Source organism: Leptosomus discolor, chromosome 1 (assembly GCF_034619465.1).
Source record: "Leptosomus discolor isolate bLepDis1 chromosome 1, bLepDis1.hap2, whole genome shotgun sequence".
Classification (NCBI taxonomy): domain Eukaryota; kingdom Metazoa; phylum Chordata; class Aves; order Leptosomiformes; family Leptosomidae; genus Leptosomus; species Leptosomus discolor.
The window spans coordinates 151,130,208-151,143,142 of NC_141391.1; the positions used below are offsets into that span (position 1 = coordinate 151,130,208).

At 37.6% G+C, this 12,935-nt stretch overlaps 1 protein-coding gene across 6 annotated transcripts in view; it reads right to left on the reverse strand.

The window, feature by feature from the left end:
- The window catches only part of ERC1 (ELKS/RAB6-interacting/CAST family member 1), a 284,902-nt gene that overhangs the window by 143,322 nt on the left and 128,645 nt on the right, over window positions 1-12,935 (reverse strand). The window lies entirely within an intron of this gene.

The following is a 12,935-nucleotide window of genomic DNA, read 5'->3' on the forward strand; positions in this document are numbered from 1 at the left end:
TTATCCAACAAAACCAGAACAACTAGTCCTTCAGTCATGAGGCAGTAGCCCAATTACACATGAACACTGCTGTCTTAGTATTCTCAAAAAGTTGGAAGAAAAGAAAAAGGTGCCTTAACCAACTAGATGAAATTGAGGGAATAACCACAGAGATTAACAGAAGTGTCTTCATTTTAGTGCAACAGGTCCATATCAAACTAAGCAAACCAAAGGTTTGCTTTCAGTCAGGGCCAGACACAGAACACTAAAACCAAGACACTCTATAAACTTAAGGTAAACATCTATAGCACCTCATGTTTTCACTAATCTATAATTCCAGTTTTGTAGATATAATCCACTACACCTATTCACCCCACTAATGTGCAGCTAAAAAACCCCTTAATTAAACTAATGTGCAGCTTCCCAACTATTTAAATTCTCAGCATCTATTTACTAGGAGGCAAGTTTTGTGATCAAAATAATGAATACATTACCATAATTTCATATATGATGTCAAATTCAAAATCAGGTTTCAGTGATTAAATATTAAATTAATTACATATCAAGTTCTACGATTATTTTTGATAGCCGATGTCAACTGAACTAGAAAATAAACCTTTAACCAATAAAACCTTTAGTTTTTATTGAAGCTAAGAGCATTAAAAATACAAACTCAAGGTGAACTCTGAAATAGATCTGTAAGACAATGATATGGGTGTTCCTTTGTTAAGAAACACACTAAGCTTTAAGGACCTTAATAAAAGCATTCAGTAGTTCAACAAATAAGTTTGTTCTGTTGTTGTTTTTCTTTTTCTGTTGTTAATTGAGCAAACAGATGCAAAGCCAAAAACGACATTTATAAAATGGCTGATTAGCCCTCAGTGTGGATTCTTTCTCCCTGCAACATGCTGGGTTAGTTGAATTTGGCCCTAACAGTGTGGGAAGAATTCCCAAAGGTGCTGTTCTTTTTACCTTTAACTCCAGTGCACAAGCCAACCACCCTGTGAACAGATCACACACAGCCAGTCACTCTCTGCTCAAGAGGCCTGCACCATTTGGCTGAAAAAAGTATTTTCTAAATAGCAATAAAATCTTCCCTATGAATGGCATTTTATTGAGGTTTCAGAGGGTATTTTTGTGATCTAAGATCACACACATCTCTTAACTGCAGTCCCACCAGCCAGAAAACAAAATAAATCACAATACAGCAGTTTTCTTTCATACGGGTACGTGATCTTTTCATTCCTTCTAGAAGAATACCTGATACAATCAATAATTAAAAGAAAAATAAAATGTAAAAATCGGCCATTGAAACAAAACCAAAAATTAAATATAATGTAAGGAGAACAACATTTTAAAAGCATTTAAGAATTATGCTAGAGTAGCTTATGTTTGCCTTACAGCATATACTGAATAAGCTATCAAGATAGAAAAGCCCCCTCCTAAAAATTTGCAGAAATTTGGGATAACAGTTGAATATTATCCTGTCATTTTCATATAGTGTATGTTAAAGAATCAAGACACATCTTACACTTTCAAGCTGACTGCTACTGAAAATCCAGTCTTCAGTAAAGGATATCATTAAACCAAGCAGTTGCCAAGGACAAAAAAGAAAGCACAGTGAATGTACCAACTCAGTGGAAGAGGATTTCTGATATAAAAGAAAAATATTCATGAGAACATTCAGAGTCTTGCTCTAAGAAAAGGATGTGAGGACATTGATGCTAGCAGGACCTTTCTGAAAAAACGTAGACTGGTCCATTTCAGGGCTAAAAGCCTGATGATTTTATGTCGCTGAGACGCCCAAACAAACCTTATCTAATTTAGCTTATCTCCTTAAAAACAAAATTGTTTTTGAGAACAATCTTTCAAGCAGAGCCTCTCTATAGATGTGAAAAGTGTTTACCCTGTTAGCTATAAAGAAGCTGCACCAAATCTAATCCAAAGTTGGCCATTCCCAGAGACCATACCGGGAAAAAGGATGGAGTTGATTGAAAAGCAATGTTATCATGCTCATCAAACTGGACCTTGCTACGGCTTCTTCATTATCATGAGAATCTGAGATGGGAAGTATACAGCTCTATTTTGGTATCCACTGGGTGAGACCAATTTCTGGTAATGAACGCCAACCACAACGTCTCTCAGAATGGCATGTTTGGCATATTTCTTTTGGGTGCTTAGCAAACAGATTTATTAAGAGGTATCTCCTCTTATGAAATATATTCTGTAGCACTGACTTTGACAGCTCACACCCGGTTAATATGAAGAGTGCCTACTGAGATAATTTGTTACAGACTTTTGACTGCCTGGAAAATGGGGGGCAGCAGCATAATTTGTAATAAATATACCACATACGGGGCTGAACAGCCTGTTTAAATAGTCCAGATGGCTTAGTTCCTCTTTCTCAGAAATAGCTGTAAGACAGTCTTGCCACTGGGTTTCTGGAGAACTCAGCGACTGTTGCAGGCAACATGTATCTCTTCATCAGAGATTTCTGTAGTAGCCTTGGTAATGTGTACGGACAAGGTTACTGGTTTACACATTTGAGGAGGGGTTTCTACCATTTCACAGTAAGTGGATCTGCTACAGAACTAGTAAGTATGTCCATGAGTGTTTTGAATAAATAAATAATTTTTTAACATACTCTGAAGGAGCACAGGAAAAAAAAAAAAAGACAAGATGCCCCATTGCCCCATGTTTCAGACATCTGAAATACACACTCACTGATACACTCAGTGATCACACAGTTCATTAACTAAATTACCTGTAGCTTGGAGTATCTACTGAGGAAGATAAAGTCTTTCTCTAGACAATTACACTACTCCAGTGAACTACTTTTTATTTGGTGACCTTGAGACAAATGAGGCAAAATTAAGATTTTAATTGAGCTGATCTCCTTACCAGGGCAACTGCCTTGACGTAGCCTGTCACTGAGATGTTTTCTGCCTCCGTTCAATGAATTAATCTTCCAAATAATTCAGGAACACTTGTAATCATCAGGAAAGATCAACAAACAATACCCTTTGCTGTCAAGAAAAATATTACTAACGGGGATCTCATATATTTTCTAAAAATTATCTGTCTTTTTATATGAAGACATACATTGCAGGTTGACAGATATTGCAGGTTGTTGAAAATACAATAAAGAATTACTAAGGCTATGGTCAAAACAGGATACAGAAAGACAAGAGGAGAGTTCCAGTCCCCTTCTACTTTGAAACAAAATTTCCCTACCTATAATTCAAAAACCATCCTCCACTATTCCAAGACACAGAAGCATATGTACTCCTTCCTCTTTGAAATTTTCAAGAAATCAGCTGAAATTCCTTTAAAGGTTTTGTTGGGGTTTTTTCTGTTGATTGCTTTCTGCTTGTGCAGACAGGTGTAAGGAAGAATGTAGCAGTGTACAACCCTTTAAGCTAATTAAAAAAATTAAAAAGCCATGTTGCTTTAATCAAGCTCAGTATCTCTTAGCTCAAGATTAGATTTTTCCCTTGCAGATATTTACAAACCAATAAGACGCATTTCTGTCCATTTAAAAAAAAAAAAAAAAAAAAAAAAGATAAAAAGATAAAAATGGATCTGGGGAAGATTACATCTGTAATGGAAAAGTACTAGCAATTCATAACGGCTCCCAAAATTCCTTCAGTCCTTCTGAAGGAGAGAAGCTGATCTGTCAAGAATGTACTCCTGATGTGCTCTTCCACGGTAAACTGCAGCTTTCCTCAGAGCTGGCCTTCCAGGTCTTCATGCACAACCCACTCTTCCTGAATCTTCAGAGTAATAGTGTCTTTTAAAATAAAATCTTTAAAAATCTTTCAAAGGCTTCTTTCACAAGGAAGGAAATTAGCACAGAGCCACATGCATGAGCAAAACATCCAACTTACTCAGGAATAAAGCCTTAAGCTTTGGAGAAGCATGCACAAGACATGCTACTGAGACCAGCAAGTGGCAAGAATTGCCGTATTTTTACAGGTTATGCAGCGCTGATTCGTGTGGCTCCTTCTAGACTTCCCAAATCAAGGGCACATGAACATCAAGACACTTTCACTTGTGGTGCTAAGTTTCAGTTTTAGAGGCACTGAGGAAATCTGGTTCTGATCGGGGTGCACAAGGAGACTGAGGGATGGCAGGAGTTTCGTTTGGATGGTATCTAACTGCAGCTATTATAAAGCAATTTTTTTTTGCCTCAGTAGGTGTTTATTCTGAGGAGAATAAACTTAAACTTGATAGTGAGAATGGTTCTGAGTTTCTGCTATTTCTTTATAGACACAGAAAGGAAGTAATTTTTAGGAAAATTTAATGCATTCAACAAGAATATTATGTACCTTTAGAAGTAAGGGTGGGAAATTCAACCAAAACAGATGATGCTATCAAAAGCCTCACAATGTAATTTAGGAGAAAAATTAGAATAAATTTGGAATAGCATGTACTTACCCCATCTATTTAATGTTAACCAACATAGTAATACTTTAAAATGATCTTGCAAATGTTTGGCTTTTGTTCACACTATAACCTTTTTGCCCAAGTTCCAACAATGTTTGAAGCTTTAAGCACTCAAAAATACCAAGCAGACTCCTTCAGGTACATTTCAGCTGTCATTTGTTCATGTCATCCAATTATACTCAAAAAGAACACGGAAATAAGCAGTCACAGGAAACAAACTGTCAAAAACTGTGTGCCATGTCCCATCTCTTTGAGGAAGGACATCTGCATATTCCATATTAAAATATGAAATCTATGCTAAAAGCAAGAGATACAAGAAAGGGAATAAGGCATGTCATAAACTAAGGAGTAAAAACCAATAGTTATTTGCATCTCACTGATAACCTTTACATAATGCCACTGCACAGTCTCTACAAAAACTATGTCTACTACTTATATATGACGTAGTGAACAGTCCCTTCAGCCCCTTTGATTGGGAGACATGATCATGAAACATCTCCTTTAAGAAGAAATTACATAAAATGTTGCAGTTACTGCATAAGTGTTGTACTCCAAATGCTCCAGAATTTTTTTTTTCCCCACATTCCAAGTCATTGGTCACTTTTGCAGTATGACGTGTCATTCTGCAGTAGCCTAATAAAGTATTTACTAGTAATTTCATTTAACGCTTTCTCCCAGTTTTTTTCATAAAAGTAAATGACAAAAAAAAAAAAATCTTTTCTGTGCAAGGTGCAAGAAGAACAGGGAACAAGAATGCAAGGCTAAAAGAAAAGACACCTTATGTCGATTACTTGGGTATCAACCCAAAATATGTTGACATGTCAAATACCGAAAAAGTGTTTGCTCTTATATCCTTTATATATATTGCTAGAAGGAGTTAGCAATAAAAAAATGATCTATTTCTAAACTCTTTATTCAGGTCTCTATGTGACACATTGCTAACATATTCTGGTGGCATTATCTACGTAATTTGAAAAATCACACACTGAGAAGTGAAGTGAACATGTGTATCTAGTAGTTGGTTACAAGTTAACAATGTTAATGCTGTTATTTATTTGGTACAATTACCTGAGGAATTCAGGCACATCCATCAAAACCAAGAACGCTACCAGCTGAAAATTCAAAAATAAACCAGAATTTTTAAATTTTTTTTTTAAACATTGCAGACTAAAGGAACTACATGAGCATACAATTCAGATTAGTACAGAGTAAGGCAGGCCTACAGAAGGAACCAAACAACACTGAACACAATATTGGTAAAACAGAAAATGTATGACAGCAGATGCCCCAAAAGAATATATTTTCAAAGATATAGCATCCCCACTGAAGCCTGTATGGCTAAGATTCTTTACCCTTACATGGACTTGTAGGGTAAAGTTGCATTACATCACCTCTCTTTTAGTTCCCAGCACATGTGACTTCATCACACATGGCACGAACAACTCAAGACATTAAAAAAGCAAGGGGATGTTCGCAGACAATCTGACTTTTGCTGGCATTCAGAAAGGAACAATCCGGTCAGTGCTATTAGTGCCAGTGGGACTGATAAAGCTAAAAGCTGGACTGATGCTGAAAGCTAAGGAAGACAATACACGCTTTTCAGAGCCACCATCTGGTGAGCTACAGTAGATCCATGGCTTTGAGAAGTCACAAGTTTACAGGCTAGAAGGGAGCTGAGCAACACAGGGTACCAGGAACTAGTAGGAAATTTTCTGTTGGATTGGCACCTTTTGTGACCTTTTGTCAAGGCTGGCACTAGGCATGCTGGCTTGGCACCACCCAGCTGTTGGCAGTTATAATTTTTAGGACCAAATGAGGCTCTTCTGATCTACCTACAGAAAGAATTTTGCAACTCAAATTTCTAATTCTTTCTCATTCTTGGTTTTTAAAAAAGGAGATGGGTTACTTGTAATGATCAAGTTAATTCCAGAATGCTTGAAAGAAGCATGCTGGAACTGAATCACTCCAACACCACTGTCACTCCAAAACTATCATCATGCTTGGTCCCAATTTCTACCAAGTCTATTCAGTGTCGTAATTAGACACATAATAATGTTCCATGTAAAAACATTTTACTTTGAACTGAGTATGCTGAGTAGCTAAAGGGATAAGTGGCATTTTACCCCTTAAAGCTAGGTGTTAATTAGGCAGTCATGAACAGAAAGTGACAACTGGAAATATTTTGTCCTCCAAGGATGTGAAAAAACATTTCTTTTAATTAAGGACAGCCTGCCTGCCTTATAAGAAGGCAGATTCTTACAGCTGTAGTACTATAAAATAACAAGACAATTACTGTTTATCCTGTTTTTCAAGGACAATATTATGCACCAAATTCTTATCAAAAACACCCCAAAATTGTAGAGTTTAGCCTAGAATACAGATTAACTTACCATAGTAAGTTAGAGTCATGGAGTAATTTTGGTTGGAGGGATCTCTGAAGGTCACCTGATTCAATCTCTTCCTTAAAACAAGACCAAATTAGAGCACATTGCTCATAGCTTTGTTCAGATAAGGCTTGAATATCTCCAGTGATGAAGACTCCTCAGCCTCTCCGCATGCCTGTTTCAGTATCTGACTCTATCACTGTGAATTTTCCCTGCTGATTATGTCATGGCAACTTAAGACTGGACTGTGTTGCAATTTGTGCCTGTTGCCTCTCAACCTCTTACTGAAGACCTCTGAGAAGTGTCTAGCTCTGTCTTCTCTGGAGCTTCATATTAGACAGCTGAAAGATCACAGTATGACCTCCCATGAGGCTCCTCTTCCTAGGCTTGAACACACCCAGTTCTCTCTGTCCCTCCTTGCATGTCATGTGCAATAGCACCGTGTCATCTCACCAGCCTGCCTGCTGGACTCACTCCATTATCCCAAGGTCTTTCTTGTACCTGGAAGCCCCAAACTAGACATAGTATTCCAGACGTAGTCTCACAAGGGCCAAGTAAAGGGAAACAACCACTTCTCCTGACCTGTTAGCCGTGCTTCTGCTAATACAGCCCAGTATGCATTTGGCTTTCTTCACAGTAGTGTGACACTGGTGACTCAAGTTCAACTTGTCCTCAGCCACCCCTTGGTCTTTATCTATGAACCAGCCTTCTAATCAGTTGGCCCTCAGTCAGTATAGACACAGAGGTTATTCAACCCCAGGTACAGAGCTCTGCACTTGCCTTTACTGAACTTCATGAGGTTGCTGCCAGTTCATTTCTCCAGCCTGTCAAGGTCACCCTAAACAGGAGCCTTCCCCTCCAGCACATACTCCTCATAACCACTCCCCTTAGTTTGCTATCATCCATTAAATTTTTGAAAGTGCATTGCGTTTTGCCATCCACATAATTAAAACGACATTACAGAGTGTTGATTGCCTTCTGAACCAGTCATCTCATCACTGAGGGCAATCAGGTTGGTCAGGCATGATTTGCCCTTGTAAATCCATACTGGTTGTTCCCTCTCACCTTCTTGTCCTTCAGGTGCTTGCAGATGGCTTTCAGGAGAATCTGCTCCAAAAACTTCCCAGCGCCTTAAGTTAGACTGACTGGCCTGCAATTCCCTGGATCCTCCTTCTCATCCTTCTTGAAGATGGGTGTGATGTTTGCCAGTCATGAGGAACTTGCCCTGACAGCAACGAGCTTTTGAAGATGATAGAAAGAGTCCTCGCTATGACATCAGCTTGCTCCCTCAGCAACCTGGTATATATCTGATCTGATTTCATCAAACTGCATATTTCTAATTTGTTTAAATGGTCTGTAACTTGGTCTTCCACTTCTGTGGGTAATCCTCACTCCTGCAGACTCTGCCACTATGCTCAGGGATCTGAAAGGAGGCCTTATCAGTAAAAAAGGAGGAAAAGAAGCTACTGAGCTACTCATCCTTTTCAGTGACCTGTTAAAAAGGTCTCCTGCCCAACTGAGTCCTCTGTAACTATTGTACTATTGCTGCATCCAGGGTCTGTTAAAGCTTATGGTACTATCCGTTATGGAAATGTTTGCACCAAGACTATTTTAACAAAGACACATAAAATTCATGCCTGTGCATATACTTACCAGGCTTTAAGAGTTTTAATAGAAATAAAAATCTAACCATTTGGGGTGAAAAATTTTTGCACAGAAATTAGCCATTAAAGAAGAAAAATAACCTTCAGATTTTATTCCTTTGACTAAATGTGATGTGACACATATGGGTTAGTCAAAATGTTTAATGTTGCATGAAGTTTGAATGATATTTTCAGTTAATCTTCTGAAGATGACATGCTAGGTAATTTGTTAACTGTGATGTATTAACATAAAGACATATTTTAAAGTATATTCTAAAAATAATCGATTTTGATGTTTCAAATAGTATGGTAAACAGGCATCTTTTTTTGTTATATCTGAAAAAAGCAAATTGTGAGAGATCTCTAATCTAATCTCTCAGAGCATTTGACTCAGAGCTCTTCAAAATTCACAGCGTACTGTTGACATACAAACATCCCCCCTAGTGCCATGTCTAGTCACGTGTCTTTCTGATGCTACCTCAGTTCAAATCCCTATGTGAATATATGTACCAAGAACAGCAGTAACACAAAAATAAAAACAACTCATCAGTGTCTCATATAATTAAAATAATTTCAGCAGGTAACAGGAAAGAAATTGGATCATGCAAGACTACAGAAAAGTGAGAATTCTGAGAGGATGTACAGCTGTGAATAATTCCGCTTTATTAAGATGGAGTGAAATGAGGCAAGAAAAAAGGACCTTTGACAGAAGAGCTACAGATTCCACTTTAAACAGAGGAAGAAAGCTCTGATAAATCACTACAGCTAAAGCAAATTTGAAAGACTATGCCAGTGACCTGTTTTAAGGAAAACCACACTCATCACCACCCAACCTTCACAGCCAACAAGCTTTCATTTCTTCCTTTCCCCACCATCATCCTGCAGATACCTTACTTCTCACTTACAGGGAATAAACAACTCTTATAAGCAGAGTACTTAGAGCTCGTTTTGCTCTATGTAGAATTAAAGGAAAAAATATATTAAATAGAAAACAACTATTAAAGGTGGCTGTTTTTCAGAGATGACCACAGAAATTTAAATGGAACCTTCTTTGAACAATGTATCTGGCTCTGCTGAGCTAAAACTAACCACTGCTGACTCGCCATACTTGAAATTTTTATCATTTCCTGATGTGGTTAATGACCAGCATGGTGGCAGAATGAAGACCAGAGCCTCCTGAAGGTATGAAACTAAAGAGCCAGCCACACTTCCAGTGAAATTTCTCCAGACTGCTCAGGCACTTTCTCAGTACTCAGATACGCAGTTTCCTGGTGATACAGTATACGGCGCAGTCTATAAAGTTATTTCCATCACAACGAAAAACCCATGGGTACCATAGACTATATGCCTGTAACCAAGTACTCTGCACTTTTTTTTTTTAAACAATTATTGAATAATATCCTCAGTTTCCTGTATTTGCTTAACTTTCTATGCAGTATCATCTGTCATTTTCTTATAGAAGGATGATATGTTTTAAATATTTCTTTGGTGGTTAGATGTTTTCTGCTTAACGTAAATCTAGGACTCTGGAAAAAGGACTGAAATAAACCCTCAGATTTAGTATTTTGTTTTTACTTTGATTTTATAATTTAATTTTACATGGACACTCATAGCAGACCTATCTGGATTCATGCCAGCAGCCTGCACTCACCTAATTGCCAGGCCACTTTGCTGTGTGGAAAAAAGGTTTACAGTATTTTTTATTACTTCCTATTGCATCAAATTCTCTTTGGTATAGCAAAAAAATCCAGAAAACCTCCTTCTCTTAAGATCTGGATTACTTGCTTGAAAAGATGATAGACAGTACAATTAACCATGTAATGTAAACTGTTAGAAAATCTGACAGTAGAAAGCAGGCTGCTAAAAGATAAGCCTCCTGTGGAAGGTCTCCTGTCTTACTGTTCCAGCTATTTTTCCATTCCAGTGCTATGCTACAAAGACAAATTGTTGATAAACAGCATGTTCAACGTTATTCAGCTGACAAGAGATAAATAATGGTGAGAAATTAAAGCTAAATGCAAAAAAAAAAAAAAAATTAAAAATCGAAGCAGTTAAGCTGTTTGTTACCCAATTTGAAATTAGAAACCTTGCTTTTGCTTTATCAATGAAGCCCATTCTTTCCTTGAAAAGTATGCAGCTGCTCACTATAGCACCTGATTTTGACAGTCTTGCTATCTTTTTCCATCTCAACTTTTGTGACCTGTATACATAAGAACTACCTAAAAGAACTATAACATATGACTTCATGGTATTTTTCTATTTTCTTTTCACTGCTGCAGGTAATGAGACCAGAAGAGGGTTATTGGGCTTACTCTTGAACTCGATATTGGATAGTTCTTTATGTAAAGCAATCATCAACAGAGATGCTTAGCAAAAACTCCTAACAGAAAACTGCTTTAATCCCCATGCCTTCCAAGACCATTTTATTTACTATGAATCAGTATGACATCCACTCTAGGCCCTTAGACTTCTGAGCAGTAAGAAGATGTCACAACAGCAATAGCAATGTGGATTACACTATTACGTTCGGGTTCACTGAGTTTATCAACATGAGAGAGATGATGAAAGCTTAATAGACAGATTGGAAAATTCCAAGGTTTTGCACTGATTACAGTAAGCGAAGCTGTTCTTGATGAGAACAGATTTAACTCAGAGTATTTCTCCCTGTTTCTAGAAGACAGACATACCTAATACATTTTTTCACATATTCAGTTCTTTTACAGAAAGACACATTTGCTTTGATGTCTGAAAAAAATAACGGCTTTACACCATCAAGAGAAAAATAAAGTTATGTCTCCCATAGTAGCTTCCAATGTAGAATGTAACTAAATTCACAGAACAGCTATTTCTCCATATGTTGCAGTTAATGGTCATTAGGCAAACACAAATGCACAGGAAAGAAAACAAGTGATACTGCAACCCCTGCAATTCTTCTGCTTGTCCTTAGGAGAATCCTTTCATTGTGTTTCTGGTCAGCAGGGATTTTGTAGTTCCAAGAGCAGTCATTCCACCTATTCCCTTACACTCTTAGTTTATTTTAACAAATACATGAAAACCTCAGCAAATATCCATCATAGCAATCAACTTGAAAAGCCACTAAAAAACTAGGACAGAATAGACAATATCTTTAATGTTTTATCAGAAAATTCTTCAAAGATCCTAAAACTCTGCCAACCCAAATCACAGTCATATTTTCCCTAGCCAAATTTTATAATATGCTCTAAATGAGAGAAATAAAAGTTATGGTTACATTTTATGGGGAAAGAGAAATCATGCCAGGTCTCAGAAAAAGCACACTCAAACCACAACGTAAAAATAGTTCCCCTCTTGTTCATCACAAATTCCACCATGGGTACATTTATTGATAAAAACCTATAGCCATATGGATTGAAGAAATATCTTTGACAGATGGATTCTAAAACATCTTTCTTGGCAAAGCACATCAAACACCACTCGTGGTGGCAACCAGCAAATACAGACTAGCCAACAGAAGTCCTGTTCATGCAAGAAAAGACACTGTGTATTTCAGAGGAGAATGCTCACAGGGCAGAAAAACTTCCTGGCAGTTCTGCTCTTTGGGATCTGAGGAAAGAGGGTCATTCAAGGACAGCCCTCCTCTCCCCAACAATTACAAGTATGCCAGTACGATACACTGAATATGGAAGGTATTGATGGACAACATGATTAACTTCCAATCTTTTTCCAGTTTGTGGGAGGAAGGAAAATAGGCAGCCAAGGCCACAAGTGCAACATCCGTGCCAAACCAAGGTCAGAACGCCGATGCAATTTAAAGGCGTCAGCAGCATCGCAGCATCGTGGCATTCCGCTCACCACCACATTTTTCACAGTGTTAATCAGGAATAGAAATGTCGGATGTTGGTCGACAACTCAGAACTTTAGTCATGAAGTAGTGGCTTTCTGGCCAAAGACACTGTCTGAAACAATTATAATCATTCCTTCATCAGGAGTCACCGACGCTTTCTACCAAACAGATTTTATCAGCAAAGACTAGAATCCAAAATGGTTTCAGAGCCTTTTAAAGGCAACTGGTGGTCATTAGATAATACTCTGACTTGTGTTGATGTAGGCCATAGACGTTTACTCCTAACTGTTCTACTGAAATCCCAAAAATCTCTGTCTAGCAACTGCTTTTAAAATATAAAAATAAAAAATAGAATCATGGCTGAAAGACTTCAAAACATGTTGTGTCTCAGTAGTTTTTTCAGTAGTTTATCACTTTGTGCCCTGAACAAATTTATCCTCTTACAAACTTACTTATCTTTAACCCTCAGCCCTTGGTTCTCTCTGACAGCATAACACACTCAAACTGTACCAAAACCAGTTCTGCAACACCACCGCAAGGTTTCAGACACAGATGCAATGACAAAAATCCAACAGTTAAAAGTATGCATAACTAGTATTTTAAAGGAACTAGTTTTGCATTCAACAGCGTGTATCAGAGCATATGGCTAATATTCAATCT